The sequence below is a fragment of the Chiloscyllium plagiosum genome, chromosome 20 (assembly GCF_004010195.1).
Source record: "Chiloscyllium plagiosum isolate BGI_BamShark_2017 chromosome 20, ASM401019v2, whole genome shotgun sequence".
Classification (NCBI taxonomy): domain Eukaryota; kingdom Metazoa; phylum Chordata; class Chondrichthyes; order Orectolobiformes; family Hemiscylliidae; genus Chiloscyllium; species Chiloscyllium plagiosum.
The window spans coordinates 15,018,026-15,045,046 of NC_057729.1; the positions used below are offsets into that span (position 1 = coordinate 15,018,026).

General features: G+C 39.0%; 1 long non-coding RNA gene across 2 annotated transcripts in view; it reads right to left on the reverse strand.

The window, feature by feature from the left end:
* The window catches only part of LOC122559902, a 36,458-nt gene that overhangs the window by 8,154 nt on the left and 1,283 nt on the right, over nucleotides 1-27,021 (reverse strand). Inside the window, exons 2-4 of one of the 2 annotated variants that reach the window (XR_006314588.1) lie at nucleotides 24,729-24,783; nucleotides 22,645-22,691; nucleotides 17,073-17,193 (exon numbers count right to left, since the gene is read on the reverse strand). This is a non-coding gene — a long non-coding RNA (uncharacterized LOC122559902). Of the gene's footprint in view, nucleotides 1-17,072; nucleotides 17,194-22,644; nucleotides 22,692-24,728; nucleotides 24,784-27,021 lie in introns of those variants that run through there. The other variant, XR_006314587.1, reaches the window with a different exon arrangement.

Sequence of the window (27,021 nt, forward strand, 5' to 3'; positions counted from 1 at the left end):
AGTTTAAATCCTCCCGAGCAGTTCTAGCAAATTTCCCTGCCAGTATATTAGTTCCCTTCCAATTTAGTGCAATCTGTCCTTCTTGTACAGGTCACTTCTACCCCAAAAGAGATTCCAATGATCCAAAAATGTGAATCCTTCTCCCATACACCAGCTCCTCAGCCATGCATTCATCTGCTTTATCCTCCTATTCCTGCCCTCACTAGCTCATATCACTGGGAGTAATCCAGATATTACTACCCTTGAGGACCTCCTTTTAAAATTTCTGCCTAATTCTCTGTAATCTCCCTTCAGAATCTCAATCTTTTCCCTTCCTATGTCGTTGGTTCCAATGTGGACAATGACCTCCTGCTGGCCCCTCTCCCCCATGAGAACATTTGCAAATCTCACCATGATGACGTTCGTCCCAGTCGTGCTAAGGTGTAACATGTCATCAATAAGTAGATCCCACTTGCCCCAGAATCTTAGGATCTACCTATTGCTGAACTTACACCTTTGGAGCTCCTGCTTTTCAGTTTCTTAGTTAAGTCCCTAAACCCTACTTTTAGGAGACCATCCCCTACCCACGTGAACCAGAACCTTTGGGGCATCACCTTCGCCCAAAAGAATGATCTGTGTCATCCTCAACCTGGCACTAGAGAGGTAACATGACATCCTGGTGTCTCTTCAACAGCCATAGAAGACCCGTGTATTCCTCTAACTATTGAATCACCTACCACTTTTCCCTTCCACCATTCTTCCTCCATCTATATAACTGAGCTATTCACAGTGCCACACATTTGGCTCTCACTGCATTCCACTGAATTTTTAAAAAAATCATTTGTGGGTTAGGGGCATCGCCGTTTGAGCGATCATTTATTGCCTGTCTATAGGTGTCCTTGAGAAGGAGATAATGAATTATCTTCTTAAATCACTGCAGTCCAAGTGCAGGTAAATACCCCTCTAGGCTGTTAGAGAGGGAGTTCCAGGATTTTAACCAATGACAGTGAAAGAACAGCAATATATTTCTAAGTCAAGATGATGAGTGATTGGGAGGGAATTTGCAGGTGATGGTGTTCCCATGTATCTGCTTCCCTTGTCATTTTAGAAAGAAGTGGTTATGGGTATGGAAGGTGCTGTTTAGAGCTCTTTGGCAGCTTTCTATAGTGCCTCTTATTGGTGGTACACACTGCTGCTACTAAGCATAGGTAGCGGAGAGAATGGATGTTATGCCAATCAAGCAGTCAGCTTTGCCTTGTTGGTATAAAGTTTCTTCAATGTTATTGAAGCTGTACGTATTCAGGCATGTGGAGAGTATTCCAACACCACTCCTGACTTGAGCCTTCTAGATGATGAATAGGCTTTGGGGAGTTATTCACTGTACTATTCTGAGCCTCAGATCTGGTCTTGTAGGTAGTTTGTTTGTATGGTGAGTCAAATTCAGTTTCTGGTCAATAGTAAGCAAGTATTCCTGTTGGGAAAGTTCACCAGGTTGACACCTCATTTATTGATATGCTTGATGCTGATCCTGGCTTGCCCTCCTGCACTCTTCACTGAACCAGTGTGATCCTCTGGCTTCATGGTAGAGTCACAGCATGGAAACCGAATCTTCAGTCCAATTCATCCATGCCAAACAAACGAGTCCCACTTGCCTGTGTTTGGCCTACATTCCTCTAAGCCTTTCCAATTCATATATTTGTCCAGATGTCTTTAAAGTATTGTAGTCGAAATTGCATCTACTACTTCCTCTGTAAGTTCATACTACATACGAACCATCCTCTGTATGAAAATGTTGCCCCTCAGGTCCCTTTTATATCTATCTCCTCTCACCTTAAAATTATGCCCCCTGGTTTTTAACTCCCCAACTTAGGGAAAAACCTTCAAAATTCACCTTTTCAATGCCCCTTGTGAATTTATAAACCTCTATATGGACACCCCTCAACCTTCCACCACCAATGAAAAATCTCCCAGTTTATTCAACCTCTCCTTATAGCTTAACTTCTCCAGTAACATACTTGTAAATCATTTCTGCATCCTTTTCAATTTAATAATATCCTTCCTGTAGCAGGATGATCAGAACTGCATACAGTACTCCAAACATGGTTTCACCAATGTTCTCTACAGTCACAACATGACATCCAGTTCCTGTATTCATGGCTCTGACCAATGAAGGTAAGCATGCCAAATGTTTTCTTCACCAATGTCTACCCATGATGCCACTTTCAATGAACTACTTACCTGCCCCCTGGGTCTCTCTGTTCAACAACAGTCTCCAGAGCCCTACCATTAGCTGTCTATGTCCTGCTCTGGTTCGTCTTATCAAAATGCAATACCTCACATTTATCGAAATTAAACTCCATCTGCGACTCCTCAGCTCATTGGCCCAGCCGATCAAGATCACATTATAATGTTAGATAATCTTCTTCACTGACCACTATACAACCAATTTTGGTGTCATCTGCAGATTCTCATCCAAATTGTTTACATAAATGATATACAACAATGGACCCAGCACCGATCCCTGCGGAACACCTCTGCTCACAGGCCTCCAGTTCAAAAATAACCCTCTACTATCACACTCTGTCTCCTACCATCAATTTTGTATCCAATTGGATAGCTAGCTCTCCATCATGCGGACCCTTTTTAAAGCCCGTGTCGATATCTACTGCTCTGCCCTCATCTATCTTCTTGGTCACATCCTTAAAAATCTCAATCTTATTTGTGAGAAGTGATTTCCCATGAGGTTGCAGATTGTGTTGGAATATAAATCAATTGTTGCTGATATCCAATGGTGCTTCATGGATGCCAAACATGAGTTACGAGATCTTTCTGAAGTCTGTCCCATTTTGCACGGTGGCCATGTCATATAACATGATGTAAGGTATGAATCATCTCACCAGTATCCAAAATCAAATTTTTTTAATGAGTGAGATAGACTCAGAGGATTGCTGAACCACCAACCTCATTTTTTCTAGACAACCTAATTGCCACTCACTCATTCTCTGCCTCCCTGATTTTAATAGGGTGACCACCTTATTAAAGGTGATTCCACATAGTGTTCAGCTTTGCAGATGGAACATAATGACCACCACCGCTGTTTGAGCTCCAAAATCCAAAGCTCAAGTTTTTGCGACTGGAAGTACTTCTTAAAAATCAATGTTAAGGCTACATGAATAATCCATGACTTTCCATGTGGCACAGGATGGGCAATCCAGGAAGTGACCTATTCTGCCGGTCCATGAGCCCACTTCAGACTACAGTATTTACTTTCAAATGTAATAATAAAGCAGAAAGTAAAATTACTTACGAATCTGGCTTTGTCTCTGACTGTTTCATTTCTCCTAGCATATATCGCACATCTTGGTGTTTATTGATGACAATAATACAAAATATTTCCTTATTAAACACAATTTCAACCTAGTTAATTGCCAATTTGCATTTGTTAATGCATGTGGAAATAAACTTTTTCCTTCAATTTGTTTTTAATTAAAATATTTGGACATATGCCAAAAACAGGAACCAAGCAATCACCAGACAGAATATAATTCTCACTACTGAAAAACTACACAGTTTAGTAAGCCTAAACTGTTGTTGCACACAGTAGGTTGCTCAACCTTGCAATGTTTACTGAGGTAGTGCTGAATACATCCAGTGTCAAGGGTAATATTGGTACATTGCCACATCAGCTTAGTCATCCCTCATGAATGAAGAAAGAAACTCCAGACATTTGATATGATGTACACATGTTAATAATATAAGCAGAGACTACTAAATCAATAAGTTTATGATTATTTTATAGTTGACATGTCTTTGCTCACCTCCATTTATGTTGAAGAATTGAAAGGGTACAGAAAATAGTAGAGTCAGTGCACAGGCGTAAAATTTTACCTACAATATCTGCAGCCACACTTTTGAAAGCTATTTATTATTCCAATGCGTCAGATTTATGCACTGCACCTAAATCATTAACCATTTCAAAAGTGTGTACAATTAAATTTTCAAAGTTACTATTGAATCCACTTCTCCACAATAATGAAGAACTGTAACTCTATGAAAAGGAGTTACATCATAATGTTCTCAGACCACACAGATTTAGGCCTGGGTTTGTCACGCTCGAAGTGCAGTGTCCTCTCTTACTATCCTCTGTATATAATTATGTTCAAGAAAATCTGCAGCTGTTCACTCACAAGTGTATAGGTCTCACCGTTCTGCAACTTCCACCAGCCTTTTAGGCACTGAATTTCAAATTATAACATCTTTATGTGTAAAATTATTTTCTTAACAATATTTCTGTTCTTAAGTACTTGCAAGATTCTAGTGGGTTGATACATAAACATTTATTTTGCAGGGAAAAAGAAGTTCAATAAAGTATTACAAATCTAAGAAATTAATAAAGTTCAATTGCATACAACGCTGCACTATTCATGTGATTGTTACACCAATATAACTGTATGAATGAGAAAATTGCTAAACCAGAAATTTAATTGCAATGCAAAACAGTATCAAAATACTAAAGCAAAATACTATGGTAATGAAAAATAAAAAAAAGCTGGGAAGAGCATCTTTGTAGAGGGAAGAACATTTCCAATTGAGATCTGTTATCTTCCATCACACTGGGCGGCACGGTGGCACACTGGTTAGCACTGCTGTCTCACAGCGCCAGAGACCCGGGTTCAATTCCCGCCTCAGGTGACTGACTGTGTGGAGATTGCACATTCTCCCCATGTCTGCGTGGGTTTCCTCCGGGTGCTCCGGTTTCCTCCCACAGTCCAAAAATGTGCAGGTTAGGTGAATTGGCCATGCTAAATTGCCCGTAGTGTTAGGTAAGGGATAAATGTAGGGGTATGGGTGGGTTGCGCTTCGGCGGGTCGGTGTGGACTTGTTGGGCCGAAGGGCCTGTTTCCACACTGTAAGTAATCTAATCTAAAAAAAACTCTAAGTTCTATTGAGTGGTCAGAGCCAAGACTTCATCCTTATTCCAAGTTATAAACGTCAGGGACATTTGGTAAGTTCTACATTTGTGAATTTGAGATCATTATACAACCGTGTACTTGTCATAGAGTCGTAGAGACGTACAGCATGGAAACAGACCCTCCAGTCAAATTTGTTCATTCAGAAAAGATATCTTAAATTAATCTGGTCCCATTTGGCCCATATCCCTCGAAATTCTTCCTATTCATATACCCATCCAGATGCCTTTAAATGTTCTCATTGTACCGGCTTCCACCACTTCCTCTGGCATCTCATTCCATATACACACCACACTCTGCATGAAAAACCTACCTAATAAGTCCCTTTTAAATTTTTTCCCTTTCACTCTAAACCTACGTCCTCTAGTTCTGGACTCCCCATCCCAGGAAAAATATCTTGACTAAGTACCCATGCCCCTCATGATTTTATAAACCTCAATAAGGTCACCCCTCAGCCTCTGATACTGCAGGGAAAACAGCCCCACGCTATTCAGCCTCTCTCTATAGCTCAAACCCTCCAACCCTGGCAACATCCTTGCAAATCTTTTCTGAATCTTTTCAAGTTTCACAACATCCTTCCAATAGGAGGGAGATCATAACTGCATACAATATTCCAAAAGTGGCCTAACCAATGTCCTGGACATCCGCAACATGACCTCCCAACTCCGATACTCAATGCTCTAGCCAATAAAGGAAAGCCTTCTTCACTATCCCATCTACCTGTAAACATCTACCTATAAACATGTTGGACTATAACCTGGTGTTGTGTGATTTTAACCTGACTCAGTATGTTGATGCATCAACATTAGCCAACCTCCAGTCTTCCGGCACCTCACCTGTGACTACTAATGACACAAATATCTCAGCAAGGGGCCCAATAATTACTTCCCTAGTTTCCCACAGAGTCCTGATCAGGTCCTGGGATTTTATCCACTTTTATGCATTTCAAGACATCCAGCACCTCCTCCTCTGTAATATGATAAATTTTTCAAAATGCCACCTTCAATTTTCCCACATTCTATGTCTTCCATGTCCTTCTCCACAGCAAATACTCATTTAGTATCTCCCCCATCTCCTGCAGTTCAACATATAGGCTGCCTTGCTGATCTTTGAGGGTCCCTATTCTCTTCCTAGTTATCTTTTTGTCCTGAGTGGGTTTATAAAACCCTTTTATAAACAAACTCAGGATTCTCCTTCATCTAATTTGCCAAAGCTATCTTATGTCCCTTTTTGCCCTCCTGATTTCCCTGTTAAGTATACTCCTACTACCTTTACACTCCTCTAAGGATTCACTTGATCTCTCCTGTCTATACCTGACATATACTTCTTTGTTTTTCTTGACCAAAACTTCAATTTGTCATCCAGCACTCCCTACACCTACTAGCCTTTCCTTTCACCATAACAGGAACATACTGTCTCTGGACTCTCATTATCTCATTTTTGAAGTCTTCCCATTTTCCATCCATCTCTTCACCTGCGAACATCTGCACCCAATCAACTTTTGAAAGTTTTTGCCTAATACTGTCAAAATTGATCTTCCTCCAGTTTAGAACTTCAACTTTTAATTGTTTATCCTTTTCCATTACTATTTTAAAACTAATATAATTACAGTTGCCGACCCCAAAGTGCTTCCCCACTGACACCTCAGTCACCTGTCCTGTTTTATTTCCTTTCGGGCTTATGCCCGAAACGTCGATTCTCCTGTTCCCTGGATGCTGCCTGACCTGCTGCGCTTTTCCAGCAACACATATTCAGCTCTGATCTCCAGCATCTGCAGACCTCACTTTCTCCTCTAAGAGTAGGTCAAGTTTTGCACCTTGCCTAGTTGATGCATCAACATACTGAATCAGGTTAAAATTACACAATACCAGGTTATAGTCCAACATGTTTATTTGGAAGCATTAGCTTTCAGGGCACTGCTCCTTCATCAGGTAGCTGGTTGAGAAGGATCACAGGACATAGAACATAATGAGTGCTATGATCCTGCCCACAAACTATCTGATGAAGGAGCAGTGCTCTGAAAGTTAATACTTCCAAATAAACCTGTTGGACTATAACCTGGTGCTTTGTGATTTTTAACTTTGTCCACCCAGGTCCAACACTGGCAACTCCACATCATACTGAATCAGAAAGTTTTTTGTACACACGTCACAAATTCCTCTCCATCTAAATCCTTAACACTATGGCAGTCCTAGTCTACGTTTCATTAACAAGTTGTTACTGGTCCAGTAAATATCACAGAAATGGATTCCTCATTAAAATTATGTCAGTTATTCAACAGATTTGGAAGTTGACTTTGCAAATGGAAACCAGAGGCTGATAATTTTTGCATCAAGCAGTTTTTAACACATCAAATTCTGCAGACAGCTATTCTGAGTCAGCTTTTGTTTAAATTAACCACAAAATACAATGAAGAAGTGAATATTTTAAAGTATAAACTTGGCACATGTAGCAAGCTGCCTGTGCAGTGGTTCAGTTTAAAATAAGTTGATAACATTTAAGTGGAAGACAGAATGCAAGTGATAAATGTAATAAACACAGATAAATGTAATAAACAAATGGTGGATCATGCTTCAATCAGGATGACACATATAATGAGCAAATTTCTACTGAAAAATATTGAGGTACAAGAAAAATTTGGGAGTTTATGTACCATTCTCTCAAAATATGCAATTATTCAAAATTGAGCATTATTAACAAATTCTAGGATGTTTATCAATATTAATCAATTAGGAGTTGAAACGGGCAATTTTAACCCTGTGCAACTGGAATGTCTAAACTTCTTTCTGACTGTTTGAGTCCCAAAGGATCAAATTGCCCTTTGCACTGAAATGAATCATATTTATTTCCTGTTTTACGTTGATTCTACACTTCCTGACTTTCTTTTTGAACTTGTACCCTTCAATTTGTTACTGATACTGTACATATTTGGTAGGAAGTTAAATGATGTTTTGAATTGCCAGTATAGATCACATGGGAAAACTAAATGAATAGTAATCCTGAGGATAGTTATCACTAAAGGCCATGTCATCTGAAGTTTTCTTTATAGTTTTATCAAACATTGATTTGCGCTGGACGCACAAGGTTGATGACGTGGATACATTGAACATCATACAGAATAAATATGAGAGTTGTTTAAAATAGAAAAGTGTGCCTTGTGCCCTCTATTCATCACTTCAATGTCATCAGCATCTCTTTTAATAGATACAGGGAGGGCGGTTACCATCTGGTCTACCAATTGACACAATTAGAGGGACCATAAGGTGAAATTGCTTCATGAGTTCCAATGAGCTTCATGGTAGAAATATTACTGGCAGTTCTCAAAAACAGAGGCACAGAGAAGCTATGTGAAGCTTATAGAATGTGTAGCAAACCTGCACAGGCTACAGCCATTGACATAGTCAATGACTGTCATAAGGCGCACATGTCTGGCAAACACAGGGTCCAAAGTAAATAAAAGTAGCCATGGAAGTTAAAGTGATAAAAGCATTGTTAAGAAATGGATAGATTCATGTCAGAATGTGCCATATTATTATGATTATAATATATTAGGAATTGGTTTGTAGATCAATATGTTGGAAATGTTTGCAGTCACAGCTTCCTTTTGTCGGCAATAATTAGCAATATGTAAAAAATAGAACAGATCTTTCCAAATATTTTTTTAAAAATAAGATAAAGCTCTGAGAGGGAATCTATTCAATTATTCAAGTGAATAATCCAATAAAATGTTGTGAAAATGACAAGCACAAGGGCAAAAAACATCATTCATCCCATCAAGTGTTTCTGAGTTGCAATATTACCAGAGGATCGCCTGTCAGTTAATCAGAGTTAAAAAGTGACAAGTTCTCAGCATGAAGCACTGCACTATCCGATATCAAAGATGTCACATTGAGATGAAAGCTTGGGAGAGTAGGATGAAGATGGTTGAAATGTCACCATTAAACATCCAGTGAAAAACCAACTCTCACAACCTGAATTTGGATGTTAACCCTCAAACTGCTAGTAGGTGCAGAGAAATTAAAACCTATCTCTGTCTGTTGGTTTGGCTGTAAGGTCACACACTGACATAAGTCTTGTTCTATCTATAGGGAACAAAGGTTTTATGTAACATCTTCACATATGACAATATGTAAAGTACATCAAATTTGCACCTCGCTAATGCATATATCATTCTTAATGAAATGTTAAATTGTAATAAAATCCCATCTCATTTCATGCTTAAAATCTGAATTACTGAATGGGCAGAAAACTACAAGCAAGTACGTAGGAAATTAACAGTGAAAAAAATCACGAACGGTTGCCTGTGAAATATTCTTCACAGACATTTTGACCATTTTATTACTCAGAAATATATACATACACAGGTGTTTTTATTATCTGAGACAAACAAAGGATTGTGGTTCAAACTTAGTTTTATTAAAACACTCGCAAGTTAAAGAAAACTTTCATACATCAAGTTAAGTTAAATTTTCCCAAAATAAGCTGACTGCATGAAAAATACATGCTATCTGCTCTGGTGAACTTGATTGAATTGTTTGATTCAATTCACTGAGCTCTGTCGATGGGTGCATTCAGGGTCTTCTTGATATGAAGGTCATATCACAGCACCAAAAGGTTCAGACAGGTCAGCCTAGGTTTACCCATCCTCTTTCCAAGTTATGATTACCTTATTATATCAAGGGGTCTGAGTGAAACTGGGGAATACACAAACACAATGCCTCTCCCTATCGTTCTGTTTGAAGCTGCTTTAAGAGTCAATGAAGCATGTCTCAGATGCTCCTCAGATGCTGCCTAACCTACTTTTCTATTGGCACACTCTATAATTCAAAAAACAGAGTTGGGAGTGTGGTGCTGGAAAAGCACAGCAGGTCAGGCAACATCCGAGGAGCAGGAGAATCGACATTTCGGGCATAAGCCCTTCATCAGAAAATTGGATTTCCTGATGAAGGACTAATGCCCGAACCGTCGATTCTCCTGCTTCTTGGACGCTGCCTGACCTGCTGTGCTTTTCCAGCACCACACCCTTGACTCTGATCTCCAACATCTGCAGTCCTCACTTTCTCCTAATTCAAGAAACAGACCTGAAATTACTTGGAGAGGGAAGAAATCAAAAAATCACATTTTCAAAAAAGCAGCCAGAAAAGTCACAGAGCACTTCAGTTGCTTAGGAAAAAAATCTATAGGACACACCAAGCGCCAAACCAAATTGCTCCTAAGTCACCATGAACATTAATGCCTTGGGACAGAATCTTGAAGAACAGGTCAACACTACAAACAAATAAAATACTTTAAATGAGGAGCAAACACCTATTGTAAACCACTATCCCCTTCCATAGGATAAATCATGCAATCACCTAATGTCAATTTGATAGAAAACATCTATAGAAATGGTTATCCAACCAAATTTAAACAAGATACTTGTACCAATGTAAGGCTTGTCTTGAATGATACTGTTTGGTTAAGTAAGGTTAGTTTATTACCATTTGAGTTTAAGGTGAGCATATTTACCAAAAGCTGTTTGTAGCTAGAGGTATAATGTTTATTGTTGCAAGGATATTTGCATGTCACACTCTCAGGAACAGCCAAACGATATCAAAAACCCATATTTACTCTCAATGGCATTATTTGACATTGAAATCCAGTACACTGTCTTTGGGAACGAAGCTGTCGTATTTTATGAGTCTGTGAACAAATTCCTCGATACATTTTGAGACTCAAAGTCCTGATTTAGACTAATCATAAATCACTGGTCTGCTTACTGATAAAATAAATATGAGCAAAACTGCTTTCTAGTGTGCAAATATTTTGTCTCAGACTTATGAAATCCTCATATTAGACTCAGTGTGTCTCAGGCAAAAATCCAACATCAGCAGATACTCTTTTCTGAGCCATGACTCACATCTCTCTCTCTCTCTCTCTCTCAACAACACCACACACAGTTTGTTTGTGAGGGATTCTGAATATTTACAAAGACAAACATGTCATAATTGAACCAAGGTATCTTCAGTCCAATATAGAGGCAGAACAAATACTTCAGTCTGCAAAGTTTTTCCACTCCACCCTGTTTCCTCATAGTTGTCTCTATCAGAACAGCTGATTGGATGCAGATTAAAAATTTAGTTTCCTACATTACGGAGAAACTTGGTTTCGGTTGACAATGTTAGAACAATTCAGATTTCTTCTCAGAAGGACTGTCAAGTATGGAGTAGGCAGCCACAGAACTATAATCAATGTAATGACACCAAAACATTTTCTGCATTGGGACATGGACACCTGGTCTGCATAAAGGAACTTCAGAGAAATGATACAGTCAAAGAGTAAATGTCTGGCAGTGATGTTAGATACAACTGACGGTCCTATCCACTGCAATCACTGCCATTTCATTGTTTCAACCAACCCAATCCATCTCCCTTTGTTACTCTAGGAACAACTATAACAAAATCAGACACTAGCCTTAATATCCCATGAAACACCATTATTTGCGACTGATCCCTTAGTTTGTATTACCAATTCCTGATGAAGGGCTTTTGCCCGAAACGTCGATTTCGAAGCTATTTGGATGCTGCCTGAACTGCTGTGCTTTTCCAGCACCACTCTAATCCAGAATCTGGTTTCCAGCATCTGCAGTCATTGTTTTTATCCCCTTACCAATTCAGGGGCTTATGGTCAGGCCACCAGACTGATTAAACCTCCAATCTATTGTAAGCCAGCACACAAAAACAAAGCTCACCAAATTGACCTAAAATGTTTCTATATTTTGTCATAGGCTTTTCTGACTCACCTACTGATACAAATTAATCGAGGCAAAGACTTGGAAGGGCTGAGAGAAATAAGAGAAAGAATATCCAGTAAATGTTGCTGGACAAGCAAGATGTCTTGCTGGTTTGACAGTGTGTATAAATGTTAATTAATATTTATTACAATGGATAAATATTTGGGGAAGGGTATTGTTAAGGGCTCTCAGATGTTGGAACAAACTTGCAATGATGTCATGGAGTTCCACACTGCACATAAACAGAAGAGTATGAACTAAGTTAGAAAAGATAGCAAGAGACATCTGCCGAAGAGCATGTGGAATAGGCCAACCAGCGGTAGAGTTTATTGCATAGTATTTCAATAATATAATGTATGCTTGGATAGAGAACAGCTGTATCCCACTCAGAGAATCTATGGCAGCATATAAGAACTTTATAACATATTCTATATCTTGTTGCACTATTCAGTACTCTTGCTGAAGTGCAGAGCCTCTTCTCCAACTACTTGCAGCAGCTACTGCTTTCAGAATGCACCATAAGGTACAGACTGGTATTAAGTAATACAGACTAATTTTTCACTATACTATCCTTGCACAAACTTAAACCACCTGTAGTTAAGCAGCCATCCCATAGCATAATTAACATTGGACTGCATGCTAGGATCACCTAAATGAGGATGCAGCCCGAACTTTGCGTGTTGCACGACAGGGGCTATCCAATCTTTCCCCTATATTGCTCACTGTGTTGTCTATCTCTAAAAGTAAAGCTCCCTAAATACTGTCCCCCATCAAACACTCCCTGGACAGGGACAGCAGGTGGCTGGATAAGTAAAGCTCTCTAATCTTTTAAACTGAGAGTAAATCTGCTTCTTTTTAAATGTCCCCTGATGGGGCACTGTAACAAAATACAAAGCCAACTATAAATGCATTTAAGGAAACGGAAACTTAAAAAGAAATTGTTAGCTGTATTCAACAGATTAATACAGACTATACTTGCTTATCCATGCAGTTTAAATAGTCATTAATTTCACCCAAAACTATCATCAAACTTTTTTCAGACAGTTTGGAAATGTGGAGGTAGATTCCGTTATATACAAGGTGATAAAATCCCTGAAGTTGACCCACCTACCCTCTTCCAGCTTCTTCAAGCATCATAATGCAAGCTGCACTTAGAGCCCAAACTAGCGAAAGCATTAACCCATCAGTGCTTGACAACTGAGAGACACCTTTTTATAGAAAGTTCCATGGTCTTTTTGTCAGCGCTTACTTGGACAAGTTTAAGAGTTGTGAAATGTTTGAAGCTTCTGTATTAAATAAATACAATTTGTGGCATGTCTCATTGACAGGTTTATAAGGTTGTACGAACAGCTATTTTTAATCCAGATGATTTGAACATAGAACATAGAACATTACAGCGCAGTACAAGCCCTTCGGCCCTTGATATTGTGCCAACCTTTCATACCAGTCTGAAGCCCGTCTAACCTACACTATTCCATGTACTTCCATATGCTTGTCCAATGACGACTTAAATGTACTAAAGTTGGCGAATCTACTACCGTTGCAGGTAAAGCATTCCATACCCTTACTACTCTCTGAGTAAAGAAACTATCTCTGACATCTGTCCTATATCTATCACCCCTCAATTTAAAGCTATGCCCCCTCGTGCTCGCTGTCACCATTCTTGGAAAAAGGCTCTCCCTGTCCACCCTATCTAACCCTCTGATTATCTTATATGTCTCTATTAGGTCACCTCTCAACCTTCTTCTCTCTAACGAAAACAGCCTCAAGTCCCTCAGCCTTTCCTCGTAAGACCTTCCCTCCATACCAGGCAACATCCTAGTAAATCTCCTCTGCACCCTTTCCTAAGCTTCCACATCCTTCTTATAATGTGGTGACCAGAATTGTACACAAAGCTCCAAGTGCGGCCGCACTAGAGTTTTGTACAGCTGTAACATAACCTCATGGTTCCAGAACTAGTTCTGGAACTATTATTAAAAGCTAAAACACTGTATGCCTTCTTAGCAACCCTGTCAACCTGGGTGGCAACTTTCAAGGATCTGTGTACCTGGACACCGAGATCTCTCTGCTCATCTACACTACTAAGAATCTTACCATTAGCCCAGTACTTTGCATTCCGGTTACTCCAACCAAAGTGAATCACCTCACACTAGTCCGCATTAAACTCGATTTGCCACCTCTCAGCCCAGCTCTGCAGCTTATCTATGTTTCCCTGAAACCTACAGCATCCTTCGTCACTATCCACAACTCCACCGACCTTAGTGTCATCTGCAAATTTACTAACCCACCCTTCTACACCCTCATCCAGGCCGTTTATAAAAATGACGAACAGCAGTGGACCCAACACTGACCCTTGCGGTACACCACTGGTAACTAGACTCCAGGTTGAACATTTCCCATCAACCACCACTCTCTGTCTTCTTTCAGCAAGCCAAATTACTGATCCAAACTGCTATATCTCCCACAATCCCATTCCTCCACATTTGAGTGAGTGTTTTGGGCTCCTTCAGCATCACATTTAAAATTGTTCTCATACAGTTCACTGTTATGTTCATAACTAGTTGAATGTGGCATGGAAATGTATAAGAAATCATCAAGTTGACACAGAGATTTTGCAAGGTATATCTTTCTATACTGAGTGTATGTGAGAATGGTGCAGTGAGTATTAAATAGAGGCGTAAAGCACACAAACAGATCCTTCAGCCCAATTCGTCCATGCCAACCAGACATCACACCATCACCTAGTCTCATTTGGCAGCATTTGGCCCGTATCGCTCTAAACCCTTCCTACTCAGGTATCCATCCAGATGCCTTTTAAATATTGCAATTATACCCATCATCACCACTGCCTCTGGCAGCTCATTCCGTACGCACATAACACCCTTCATGAAAAAGTTACCACTGAGATCCTTTTTAAATCCTTGCCCTCTCACCTAAATGCTATGCCCTCTAGCTTTGGACTCCCCCACTGTGGGAATAAGACCTTGGAAATTCATCCTATCCATTCCCCTCATGATTTTATAAACCACTATAAGATCACTCCTCAGCCTCCAATGAACCAAGGGAAAAGATCTCCAGCCTATTCAGCCCCTCCCGTTAACTCAAACTGTCCAGTCTCGGCAACATCCTTGTAACACTCTGCATCGTCTCAAGTCTAACGGCATCCTTCTTATAGAAGGGCAGCCAGAAATGTACACAGTATTCTAAAAATGGCTTCACCAATGTCCTGAAAAACTGCAATATGATGCACCAGCTTCCATAGTCAATGTTCTGATCAATGAGAGCAAGCGTGTCAATGCCTTCTTCACCACCCTGTCTAACTGTGACTCTACTTTTAAGGAATGATGCACCTACATCCTTATGTCTCTTTGTTCAGCAACACACCCTAGGGCCCTACCGTTAACTGTATAAGTCCTGCCCTGATTTGTCTTACCAAAAGCAACACCTCACACTTAGCTAAATTGAACTCCATCTGCCAGTCTTTGGCCCCTTGGCCCATCTGACAAAGATCTTCTAAGAAAACTGATATGACATCCCAGAGAATGGAGCCAGGCCTTTCAACCAAGCTGCCTTGGCAAGTGACCATTCCCTTTTCCAGTTACGCTGCAGTTCTGAAGTGGATGGGGTTGACACTTGCCTGCACTTGCCCATTGCTCCTATTCCTCCAGGAGCAAAGCAATCTGAGTGTATTGGCATGCTTTTTACCAAGACCGGTTCAGCAAATTACATATACACATTGCACGTAGACAAAATGCACCCCCAAGTGTTTCTATTTGCCACCCAAATCACTCAACTGCGCTCAGGCAAAAGTGTGTCCCAAAGTATTCAGTTAATAGTACTATTAACCTCAATTAGTAAACTACACACACCTCAGATTGATCAGTATCAAAGCTCTTTTTCTTCAATTATTCTTTAACTTTTACTAAGTTAAATATCATATACTTGAACCTCTTCCATTGAACTGAGCATATAATCCTAGCTGACACTTCAATACAGTATATAAGTACTGCATGATCAGACTTGTCATATTTCATTTGTAATGTTAAACCTTAAGGAGAAATAATTATATTTCATTGGAAGTGTACATTATTATGCAGATACTTCTTTCTTGCATAATGACAAGTGGTGATGCAAAACAATAAATTGTAATCTAATACTTAAAACAGATGAAATAGAGATATTGTTACACACTACAATTATCTTAAATGTTCAAATCTGATCCAAACCAGCAGAAATATTATATTGACTTTCCATTTGCCATAAAGTCATTTTAGAGTAAAAGCTACTGCCACTGCAAGGCAGAGAAGTGAAATAAGGCCAATTTTAACTTCAGGCAAAGGACAGATAGACAAAAGGGCAAGTTTGAAAATGTTTATAGACAAGTCTATGATAAAATCGTCAATTTTAGTACTGCTAAAATAATTGAGTGTTAATTGTTCAGCATATATAAAGAAAAATAATCTGCTATGAACGTAATTATTTACAATTTTATTATCTTTGTGAACTTCCCAGTCATATGGATTACATTTTTTGTACGGAGTGAGCAACTAAGCACACCAGCATGCTATTGATGTAAAAAATTTACAAAATATTCCATTGTTACATCTTCCAGATTTTGCAGTGAATGCCTGTGCTAATTAAGTCAGCATCTGTAATGCTATGCAATAAATATGCCCCTATGTGCATATTTGCATACTTTATTAGGTAAGGATATCTGTCTCCAAAATTTGCAAAACCACTATTCATTCTACAATAATCTGCTAAAACAACAGAATATTTTATTTAGTTATGAAAAGCTGTTGCATCATTTTGATATCATAACTATGGATCTTTGAAGCTTTATAATGAAACTTTCATTTTTTCATAATTTATTAGCACATGCAACATAATTTTTTATTTTTATTACATTGAAGAGTGACATATAGGAAAGGAATCAAGTACAGCAGGTTGTCTTGTGCACATTAGTATGCAGTACATGATGCATTAATCATGACATGACCAGTATTGAATACTTAATTAATCATAGCATCATCAGTGTGCAATAAACCTTGTTTTGCTAATGAGTTTAGAAGTCTGTTTATTATATATCTTGGATGACAAACTTGTTTGTGCTAGAGTTGAGAGAATTTGTGAAGGAAAGGAAACAGCACATTAAGTTATAATTTTAACACACCAAGTAACAATGCATAATTATAGTTTAGGAGGGACAAAAAGACAATTTAAAGAAAATATTTAACTTAACAGTATTGATTAAAAAAACAAGAAAAGTTACAGAATAAAAAATCAATTAAAGTTAGTTATGTGAAGATTGTCTTATCAGGTAAAAATGTTCTTGAATTCTGTGCCCAAAAGAGATGATTAAAAAGTTGTAAACAAAACTGATGACATTTTCCAGTTCATGGTGAGAGTAGGGAATCAATATATCACAAAAGAGAGGTGCAGGTTGATACAGGCTTAATCAAATCGAATATACTGAGAGGGCAAGGGAAGAAAAAAATGAGACTGACAAAAGAGAACAAGAATATGATAGCAGTTGGCATAAAAGTGAACTTCAAATTCTTCTAAAGGCATCAGAAGATTGGTCCTAAGAGCTAGTCCAACCCTAATTTTCCTTTTAATAAGCTAGTGGTATGTTTTGGTGAAGAGACTTCTACAGTCTTGTTGGGAAGGGAGTTCCACAATTTTGACACAACAACAATAAAGGAACACAATATAATTCTCAGTGAGGATGCTGTATATCTTCAAGGAGAAAGTATGGTCATGCTGTTCTGTATAACTGCTGCCCTTGTCTTTCTAGGTGGTAGAATTGGAGGGTTCTTTAAGGTGTTGTCAAAGGACACTTGGCGAGTTAGTTCAGTACATCTTGTACACTACTGAGACTTTACATTGATAAATAAGGGAATGTGTGCTGAAGGTGGTATGTTGAGTGACAATCATGGATGAATGAATGAATGAATGAATGAATGATTTATTGTCAGGTGTATTTTACAGTGAAATACAATAAAATACACTAAAAGCTTTCATTAATTGCTGGTGCCATTTTTATAGCTTAACAATAAGAAAAAATGAAAAGATACTGCTTATAGAGAAGTCCACGCATTGGTTTCATGCTTGTTAAGAGTTGCTGGAGCTGCAATTGTACAGTCAAGTGAGGCACATTCCATCACCTTTCTGACTTGAGCCTTGTAAAAGGTGGGCAGGCTTTGGGGAGTCAGGAGGTGAGACACTCACTGCAGAATCACTAGCCTTTGACTTGCTCTTGTAACCACAATATTAATATTGCTGGTCCAGTTTGGTATACTTATCCTGTACTTTGTATCAGTGGTTTATAAGGAATAGGATAATGACAAAATATGAACATCTATTGCCATTTGTAGAGGTAGTTCCAAATTCCTTTCTGTGTGAAAACATTTCCTATTTTACTGCTAAAAGACATGGCTGTAATTTTGAGACTATGTTCCTTAGTCCTTAATCCCCAATAACTGCATGCATCTTTTATCCAATCTACCCTAACAATTTCCAACCTAATATCAGAAAGAAATTCAACCAAATTACCCTTGACCTTCTAAATTCCAAGGTCTGTAGGCCCAGATTTATATATCTCTCCTTGTAATGTCATTGTTGAAATCCAGGGCTTATTCTGCTAAATCTATGCTGAACTCCACACTATGTTTATTATTTCATCAGTCTCATCTATCCCATTGTCTGGTTTAAAGGAGAAAAAGTTGAAACTTTTACTTTACTAATTAATAATCTGTTTCTGCCACTTACTAGCAGATGATAAGTTAATTATGTGTTTGTTTTCTTGTTGTTATGGACCAGACCAAACCCCCTAAAAATATATCCTAACCTTTCTTATCTAAAAGGCAAGTGTAAGTGTTGCATTCTGGATGCAATTTGATTGGTCAAACTATCAGGCTTGAAGCAAAAGACATTTTATTCATACACAATAATTAAAATATAGACAAAACAAAGATGGAAGAAAAGAATTGGTTTGACTGTAACCCTATTTAAATACTTAACAAAATAATAAATTATGCATTAACTGATTCAATATAGAAACATCCCATAAAGAGTCATCCTTGGCAAAGGCAAATTCAGTAAGATAGATTGTCTCACATGCAAATTCTAGCAACAGGAAGAAAACCTGCTGGAGGAAGTAGAAATTGAGATAGTACAAGGGCTTGCCATAATTTTCCAACCTGTGTTTATTTGGGAGCAGTATTAGAGAATTGGATACTGACAAATGTGACACCCTTATTCAAGAAAGCAGCAAGGATAATGCTGGTAACTACAAACCAGTCTGTTTAAATCAGTGGTGTGTAAGATTTTTTTAAAAATCAGGGAAATAAATCAACAGACACTTTGAGAAGTTAACATTAATGAAGAGGAAACAGGATAGATTTGGAAAAGACAGATCATGCTGGAGTAATCTAAATTAATTTGGTGATGAAGTAACAGAGAAGATTGATCAAGGGGAAGCAATGCAGGTTACTTATATTGATTTTTTTTTAGGAAAAGGCTTTGACAAAATACCAAATACAAGACTGATTAACAAAGCTGAGGCTCATGGAAAAGAGGGTTAGCAACTACTTGGGAAGCTAGAAACTTCATTGTGGAACATGATTGTTTCCCAGGCTGTAGGAGAAAGTGAGGTCTGCAGATGCTGGAGATCAAAGTTGAAACTTTATTGCTGGAACAGCACAGCAGGTCAGGCAGCATCCAGGGAACAGGAGATTCGACGTTTCGGGCACAGGCCCTTCTTCAGGAAGAAGGGCCTGTGCCCGAAACGTCGAATCTCCTGTTCCCTGGATGCTGCCTGACCTGCTGTGCTGTTCCAGCAATAAAGTTTCAACTTTCCCAGGCTGTAGAATGGTAAACAGTGTGGTCCCCGAGAGCCAGTGCAAGGAGCACTGTTTTATTAAACAGATATAAAATAATTGGATATTGGAAAACAGAAAAAAAATGAAAATTTGATAGTCCTTACTGTTAAGCCTATCTCCAAGTTTATGATGATGATGATAATAAACTTGGAGATGGGCTTAACAGTATAGACTATCATCTCCAACCAACCATAATTAGCAGATGAAATTTCATACAGAGAAAGTGGAGTCCTGCATTTCAACAGAAGGAGCAGTGGCCAGCAACATAGACATATTGGCAGAGTTCTAAAGATTGTGCAGAGACAGAGTCTCCAAGGGGTTTATATGCTTTGATCTTTGAAGTGGCAGAATAGATGGAGACAGTGGCAAACATATGTATGGGATCTTGATCTTAAATGAATCATAGTATTAAGTAACAAAGCAGGAAGTTATACTGAATAATCAAAGATCAGGCTATGACACAACTATAATATCACATCCTATTTTGGTCACCCCAGTTTTGAAAGCTTTTAAGGGGGCTTAAGAAAGTGCAGAGGAGACAGAGGAAATTTGAGAATATGGGAAAAGGAATAGTCTATTCAGCCCATTGACCACGCTCCACCATTCAATTAAATCATAATTAATCATCTGCCTCAACGCCTGATGAAGGGCTTTTGCCCAAAATGTCGATTTTCCTGCTCATTCCTGATGAAGGGCTTTTGCCCAAAACATTGATTTTCCTGTTCCTTGGATGCTGCCTGACCTGCTGTGCTTTTCCAGCACCACTTTAATCTAGACTCTGATCTCCTGCATCTGCAGTCCTCACTTTTGCCTCAGTGAGTAAAACCATCAGAGTGCTGAAAAACCTCAAAACAGGCCCTGTAGAGTGTTGCTGAACAAAGAGACGCAGGGGTATAGGTGCACAGAGCCTTCAAAGTGGAGTCATAGGTATACAAGGTAGTGAAGGAGGCATTTGGCACACTTGCCTTCATTGGTCAGAACATTGAGTGTAGGAGTTGAGACATCATGTTGTAGCTGTGCAGGACATTGGTGAGGTCACTTTTAGAATACTACACATAATTCTAGACACCTTTCTATCAGAAGGATGTTGTTAAACTTGAGAGGATGAAGAAAAGATTTACAAAGGATGTTGCCGAGACTAAAGGGTTTGAGTATAGGGAGAGGCTGAATAGGCTGGGGCATTTTTTCCCTGGAGTGTCAGTGACTGAAGGGAGACTTTATTGAGGTCTATAAAATCACAAGGGGCATGGATACTGTGAATAGCCAAGGTCTTTTTCCTAGGTTGGGGGAATCCAAAACTAGAGGGCATAAGTTTAAAGTGAGAGGGCACCGATTTAAAAAAGGACCTGAGGGGTAACTTTTTCATGTAGAGGGTGGTGCATGTATGGAATGAGCTGCTAGAGGCCAGTACAATTACAACATTTAAAAGGCATCTGGATGGGTAGATGAATTGGAAAGGTTTCGACGGATATGGATCAAATGTTGGTAAATGGGACTAGATCAGATTGGGATGTCTGGTTGGTGCAGATGAGTTGGACCAAAGTGTCTATGTCTATGCTATATGGCTCTATGACTCCATAATTGAGCCGACGACACTACACAAAGGAACACTTGCAGTGATGTCCTGGACCGGAGATGATTGACTTCCAATAAATTTATTTTTGTATGAGTTCATGACTTGGAACTCACTGTTTGTGTGGGAAATGAAAGCTGAGACAATCAATGATTTCAAAAATCATTTGGACAAGCGCTTTAGCAAATAAACTTGCAGGGCTCAAGGGTTAGAAGACCTGAATGGGACTGATTAGATTGCTCTATAGGATGAGCTGAATGGACTCCTACTGTACAGTTATGTCAATCACTGAAGAAGAAAATTTCCATTTGCACCACAACAAAGGCAGCATAGGTAGGCTCTGCATAAAAACAGAAAATATTGGGATTGCTTAGCTCAAAGATATAAAAACACTCTACTGAAGATTTGTATATAAAGAAATTGAGTTCAATTTGGCCCCCTCCTCTGCCCTGTTTCTGTCTCAACATGTTTTCATTGGACTAGTGTGACCTCAGGCAACTCAACTTCTGACTTGCTTAATTCTCCACTCCTCTCATTTCCCTAGCCTCTATTTTTATGACAATTGTATCTAAATGTATTCAGTTCTATTGAATGGTTATTGACCCTAACTACAGGGTGAGATTTACACCCAATTGACTGATAACAGATCATGCACCCTCGCCCCCAACTCTGTCTCTCATTAGTATAAGCCTCGGGTTGATATACTGAGGCCAAACCCCAAATTGGCCAATTATGTGCCTCAATCTGCCTTGGCCATGACTTTTCCCATGGCAAAGGGAAATCCTGCCCAAATAGGTAGCCTTGGCAGATTTCTACTAGAAGAGCTGGGGCCATGCAAGGAGGGACTCCCTTTAAGGGTGCTTCTGTGCCCATTGGAAGCATGCTCCTCCCAGCCCAAGTCTAAGCCTCTCCTATATCACCCCTTCCCTTGTCTCTCTCAAATCCAGTCTCCAAATTGCCTCAACCCTTTCATTAAGGTCTCCTGGTCAGGCCTCACCAATACGTTGAACATCCATTCAGGCCAATTTCCAAAACCTCATCTTTTTCAGATTGTGGCTATAGTCCCATCAGTCTCTCTTGGTTGAAGCTGATGCTCCTGGGTCCATTGATTGGCCAGCAGCTCTTTCAGGTTGGCAGCACACTAAGGTCAGACTTCCTCCCCAGATGTGGGTGGAAGTCTTGTCCTGAACTAATTAGTGCTTTGTTGTTTGTAAGATGGCTGTGGGACAGACTGCTTGTTCATGGGTAGGCTCCTGACGTAGGATTAATTGGCAAACATGATGCTCCATAAATCCTGCCCATGAACTTAGTATTTCTCTGGCTAAGTATGTCAAGAATTTTCTGATAATAATTGCTGATTTATTAAGCTAACAAATATATTAAAGTGCATACAGGGAAAGATTTTGTTTCATTTTCACAATTGAAAATTAACTACAATTGTAAAATAGTAAGTGAAGAAATCCTTACCAAATTGTGACTGACAGGCCCTTTTACAAATTTGATCTGATACTTTGCTGAAAAATAACCAAACACAAGGCTAAATGTGGACATCACAGTACTTTTATAATAAGCATCTAGCCTTTGAGTTCATTTGCAAAAAGGAGTTAAAATAATAATTAAATGCACAGCATAATGACAAATTTTGCTTTTATGCACACTTTATTGATAGTTCAGTCCACGATTTATGATTTCAGGACTCTAATGCTGCTGGATGCAAGTGAAGCTACGAGTATCAGCAATGCCCCAGGAAACAGCATATTTCCTTTCTCGCCTCCCTTCACATCTGTCCATCTGTTCTGGTTGTTTTTTTAACAGATTGACTCCAGTGTTGTTCCAGTTTAAAGGTCACATTTTATGTAGCTGGTACATCTGACTGTAACACTTGGAAGCTATCTAGAGTCAATTATTTTGCCATGAAGTGATTGCATAAGTGAACTGTATTGGTGCACACAGGTATATCATCTTCAGGTAGTAACTTCAGCAGGTGCAGAGACAGCTGGCCTTTCCTCACACTATTAACTTCCCTAAGATGCATTCTTCACCATTTGTGCAGCTAGTAACAAAATGCAGAGACATAAGACAACCAGAAGAACCATTATTTACTAATTGCCCAAATGGTTTGGAACTTGTTCTTAAAATATATTGCATGTGCGTGATACTTCTCCAGTTGCACAGACAACTTGGGACAGACAATAAATGATGGGCTTGTCAGACACAGCTCTTGAACGAATAACAAGAAAATGGTTTGCTTTCAGACAATTCAATGCATCAGCTGTTTGAAGATGAAGGTAAAATGGATAACTGATTCTAAGGAAATATTGAATATATAATGCAAACATGTTTTAAAGCACACCTCCAGCCAAACCTCATGAGCATGCATTGCTGAATTTTAAAAGAGATCTTGTGAAAAGCAAGATTCTTATTGGAGCAAGCATTTGGGATGTCAAGGTTGAGGGAACCTTACCACAGTATGTTCTAGCTCTGTACTGGCTGACATTTTGTCAAGAAACATTTCTCCTGCCCTGTTACCAGCAATGCTTTGTTCAATTATACTTCATCCTTACAATATTTTGTAAAATTTACAGTGTGTGCCTCTGGGCTGATGTTTCTAAGTACGCGTGAATGATGAGGCAGACTGAGATAATTTGTGGCCTCTGGGGGTTTGCTGCAGACCATTGCATTCCTCTCCATCTATAAAGCCAGCAGAAGCAATATTTTTTCATTTATCAGAAAAAAAATGCTTTGACAGCTGTGCAGGATTAATGTGCATAGAAATATATAACTTGTTTTAAAAAGCAGTAGAAAGCATCAATTTGATATCCACCAGCTTATCTGTATCTATCTCCACACACTTCAAGCTGTATCTATTCATTGCCATTTCAGTGCAAGGTGTCCTTTTCTCATTGGTGCCATAGCGTGATGAGATATTAGCAATCATGAAAGGCCCCACAAGAGGTGCCTGGGCTGTGAATGGGCTCTAATCCGGAGTATGTTTGCATGTCAATTTGTGCGCAACTTTCATGTCAGGTCCTTAAACCTAAAGGAGTATGGAATCACGTGGGTAAGTACAAGTGTACACAAGCTGGACAGCCGTAAATCAGAGACTCCCTGTATACAGTAACATAGGAAATAGCAGCAGGAATAGACCATTTGGCCCATCAAATCTGCTCCACCATTCAACTAGATCATTTGTTAATCTTGTAACCTAACCCCATTTTCTTGCTGGATGAATCCTAAATAGCCTGTTATTTTGAGACAAGTAACTCTACCCTATTGCTAATGGAAGTTTTTTTCCTTTTCTTGAGTAAGCACAATAGACCCTTTGACGTACTCTGTCTACATTCTCGTACTTTTAGTCAAATCAATCAAATGTCCTCTCAGCCTCCACTGTTACAATCTCAGCCTTCATTACAGCACCAGTTTATGCAAATAATATGCAGCCATAAGAAGATTAATGCCTATTAAGTGATTAAAATAATGTTAATTATACCATTAAAGAATTTGAATTTACTTGAAAATCATTGGAATTGAATGGACATCACTTTGTTTACCTTTTTCCAAATGTGCTTTGAGATCCTTGTGTCAGGCACAGCAAATAGCTTTAACCTTTTGGACATAAATAATTTGATCTTTCAATTTACAATGCATTTTGTTGCTATAGGACATTTTAAAATTGTTACTTTTAGTCCTCTGTTATTGTCTCAGCTTGCTAATTCTGCTCAAATCATGGAAGTCTATCTTAATTATTCTGTTATATCTTCCAATTTCTAATTGTAGTTGCTCCTGATCTCATTTTTTGGCCCTAATCTCTTCAGAAGGCAACTTCTCTGAGGACTGTGGTTTGTTTTTACCTTTCACTTTAAAAGTGCATTCCATTCAGCAAGGACTGTGTCTGGCAAACTGTTTATATCCTTCTTCTTTCAATTTATTATGTGCAGTAACTCACTAAAGGTCAGCTTTCCTCAACTCTCAATTGAAATGACAACATTTCTGAACTTTTTACCAGTCAAGCAGCTCACTCGCACTTTGAGAACCATGAAAATTAGCCAGATTATAAAAATCTCAATAGACGGTCATTGTATCCAGTATGAAAATTCACAAAAACAAGATTTTAAAATCTTATACAGCAAGACAGTCTTATTATTTCATGTTATCACTTGGTCAGGTCAAAATTATGCATGAAAAGTGAAGATTTTAAAAATAAATCAGTTATTCACTACTATTTAGAGTGACGAGACAAATGTCTGCAGCCATAACATTAATTCTTAACTTTTGTATATTGAAGAAGTTGCATTGTTGAAGTGAATTTCCAAAAACACACTCTGATAGGAAATAATTTTGAGCAACAATGAAACACCTTCTGATAACCATATTGTAAGAGGCAGCAGACCACTGTCCCGTCTCATTCGTAAATTCATACATTCATAAGATTTAGAAGCAGAATTAGGCCATTCAGCCCTTTGAGTCTGCACCATCATTCGATCATGGCTGATATACTCCTCACCCCCATTTGCCTGCCTTCTCTCCATATCCCTTCAACTAATTAAACATTTGTCGAACTCCTCTTAAATTTATTGACTGTCCCAGCATCCACTGCATTTTGAAGTAGTGAATTCCACAGATTCACAACACTTTGGGAGAAGTAGTTTCTCCTCAACTCTGTTTTAAATTTGCTACCCCTTATCCTAAGACTATAACCTCTCATCCTAGAATGACCCACAAGAGGAACAACTGCTCCATGTCTATTTTATCCATACCTTTTATCATCTTAAATACCTCAGCTTGATCTCTCCTCATTCTTCTAAATTGTAGAGATTATAGGCCTAAACAGTTTAATTCTCCTCACATGACAAACCCCTTATCTCTGGGATCAATCTAGTGAACCTCCTCTGAAGTGCTTCCAATGCTACTACATCTTTCTTCAAATAAGGGAACAAAACTGCACACAATACTTCAGGTGCGATCTCACCAATACCTTGTATTGTTGCAATAATACTTCCTTATCTTTATATTCTATTCCTTTAGCTAAAAAAGCCAACTTTCCATTCATTTTCTTTATTCTTTGCTGTACCTGAATGCTAGTTTTCTGCGACTCATGAATAAGTACACATTGATCCCTCTGCACCACAGCACCCTGAAGTATCTCTCCTTTAAGGTATGGCACACTCTGGCACCACACTAGTTACATCTTGCCATCTAGAAAAAAACATTATTGTGATTGTCTTTCTTCTATCCATCAGCCAGTTATCTATCCAGGTTAATAAATTACTCCTAATCCCATGTGATCCAACCTTGTGGATTAATCTTTTGTGCCTTAATGTGCCTTTTGCATGACAATGACATGAGACCTAAAGCAAGCAAACGAGATAACACAGGAAGACAACAACATTTGAACTTCCAGGTCTAATATCAGGAAAGGTACAGGGAAATCAAGACTGAATATTTGTCTAGGTGCAAGGGATGCTGGTCAAATCTGGAATATCTGCTGAACAGTGAGTTTTCTGGGAATAGGCAGAATTTGGACATGAGAGATGCCATGGAGTGGGGTAGGTGAATAATGAGCTTAAAAATGTGTTGCTGGGAAAGCGCAGCAGGTCAGGCAGCATCAAAGGAACAGGAGAATCGACGTTTCGGGCATAAACCCTTCTTCAGGAATGAGGAGGGTGTGCCAAGCAGGCTAAGATAAAAGGTAGGGAGGAGGGACCTGGGGGAGGGGCGTTGGGAATACGATAGGTGGAAGGAGGTTAAGGTGAGGGTGATAGGCCGGAGAGGAGGTGGGGGCGAAGAGGTCGGGAAGAAGATTGCAGGTCAAGAAGGTGGTGCTGAGTCTGAGGGTTGGGACTG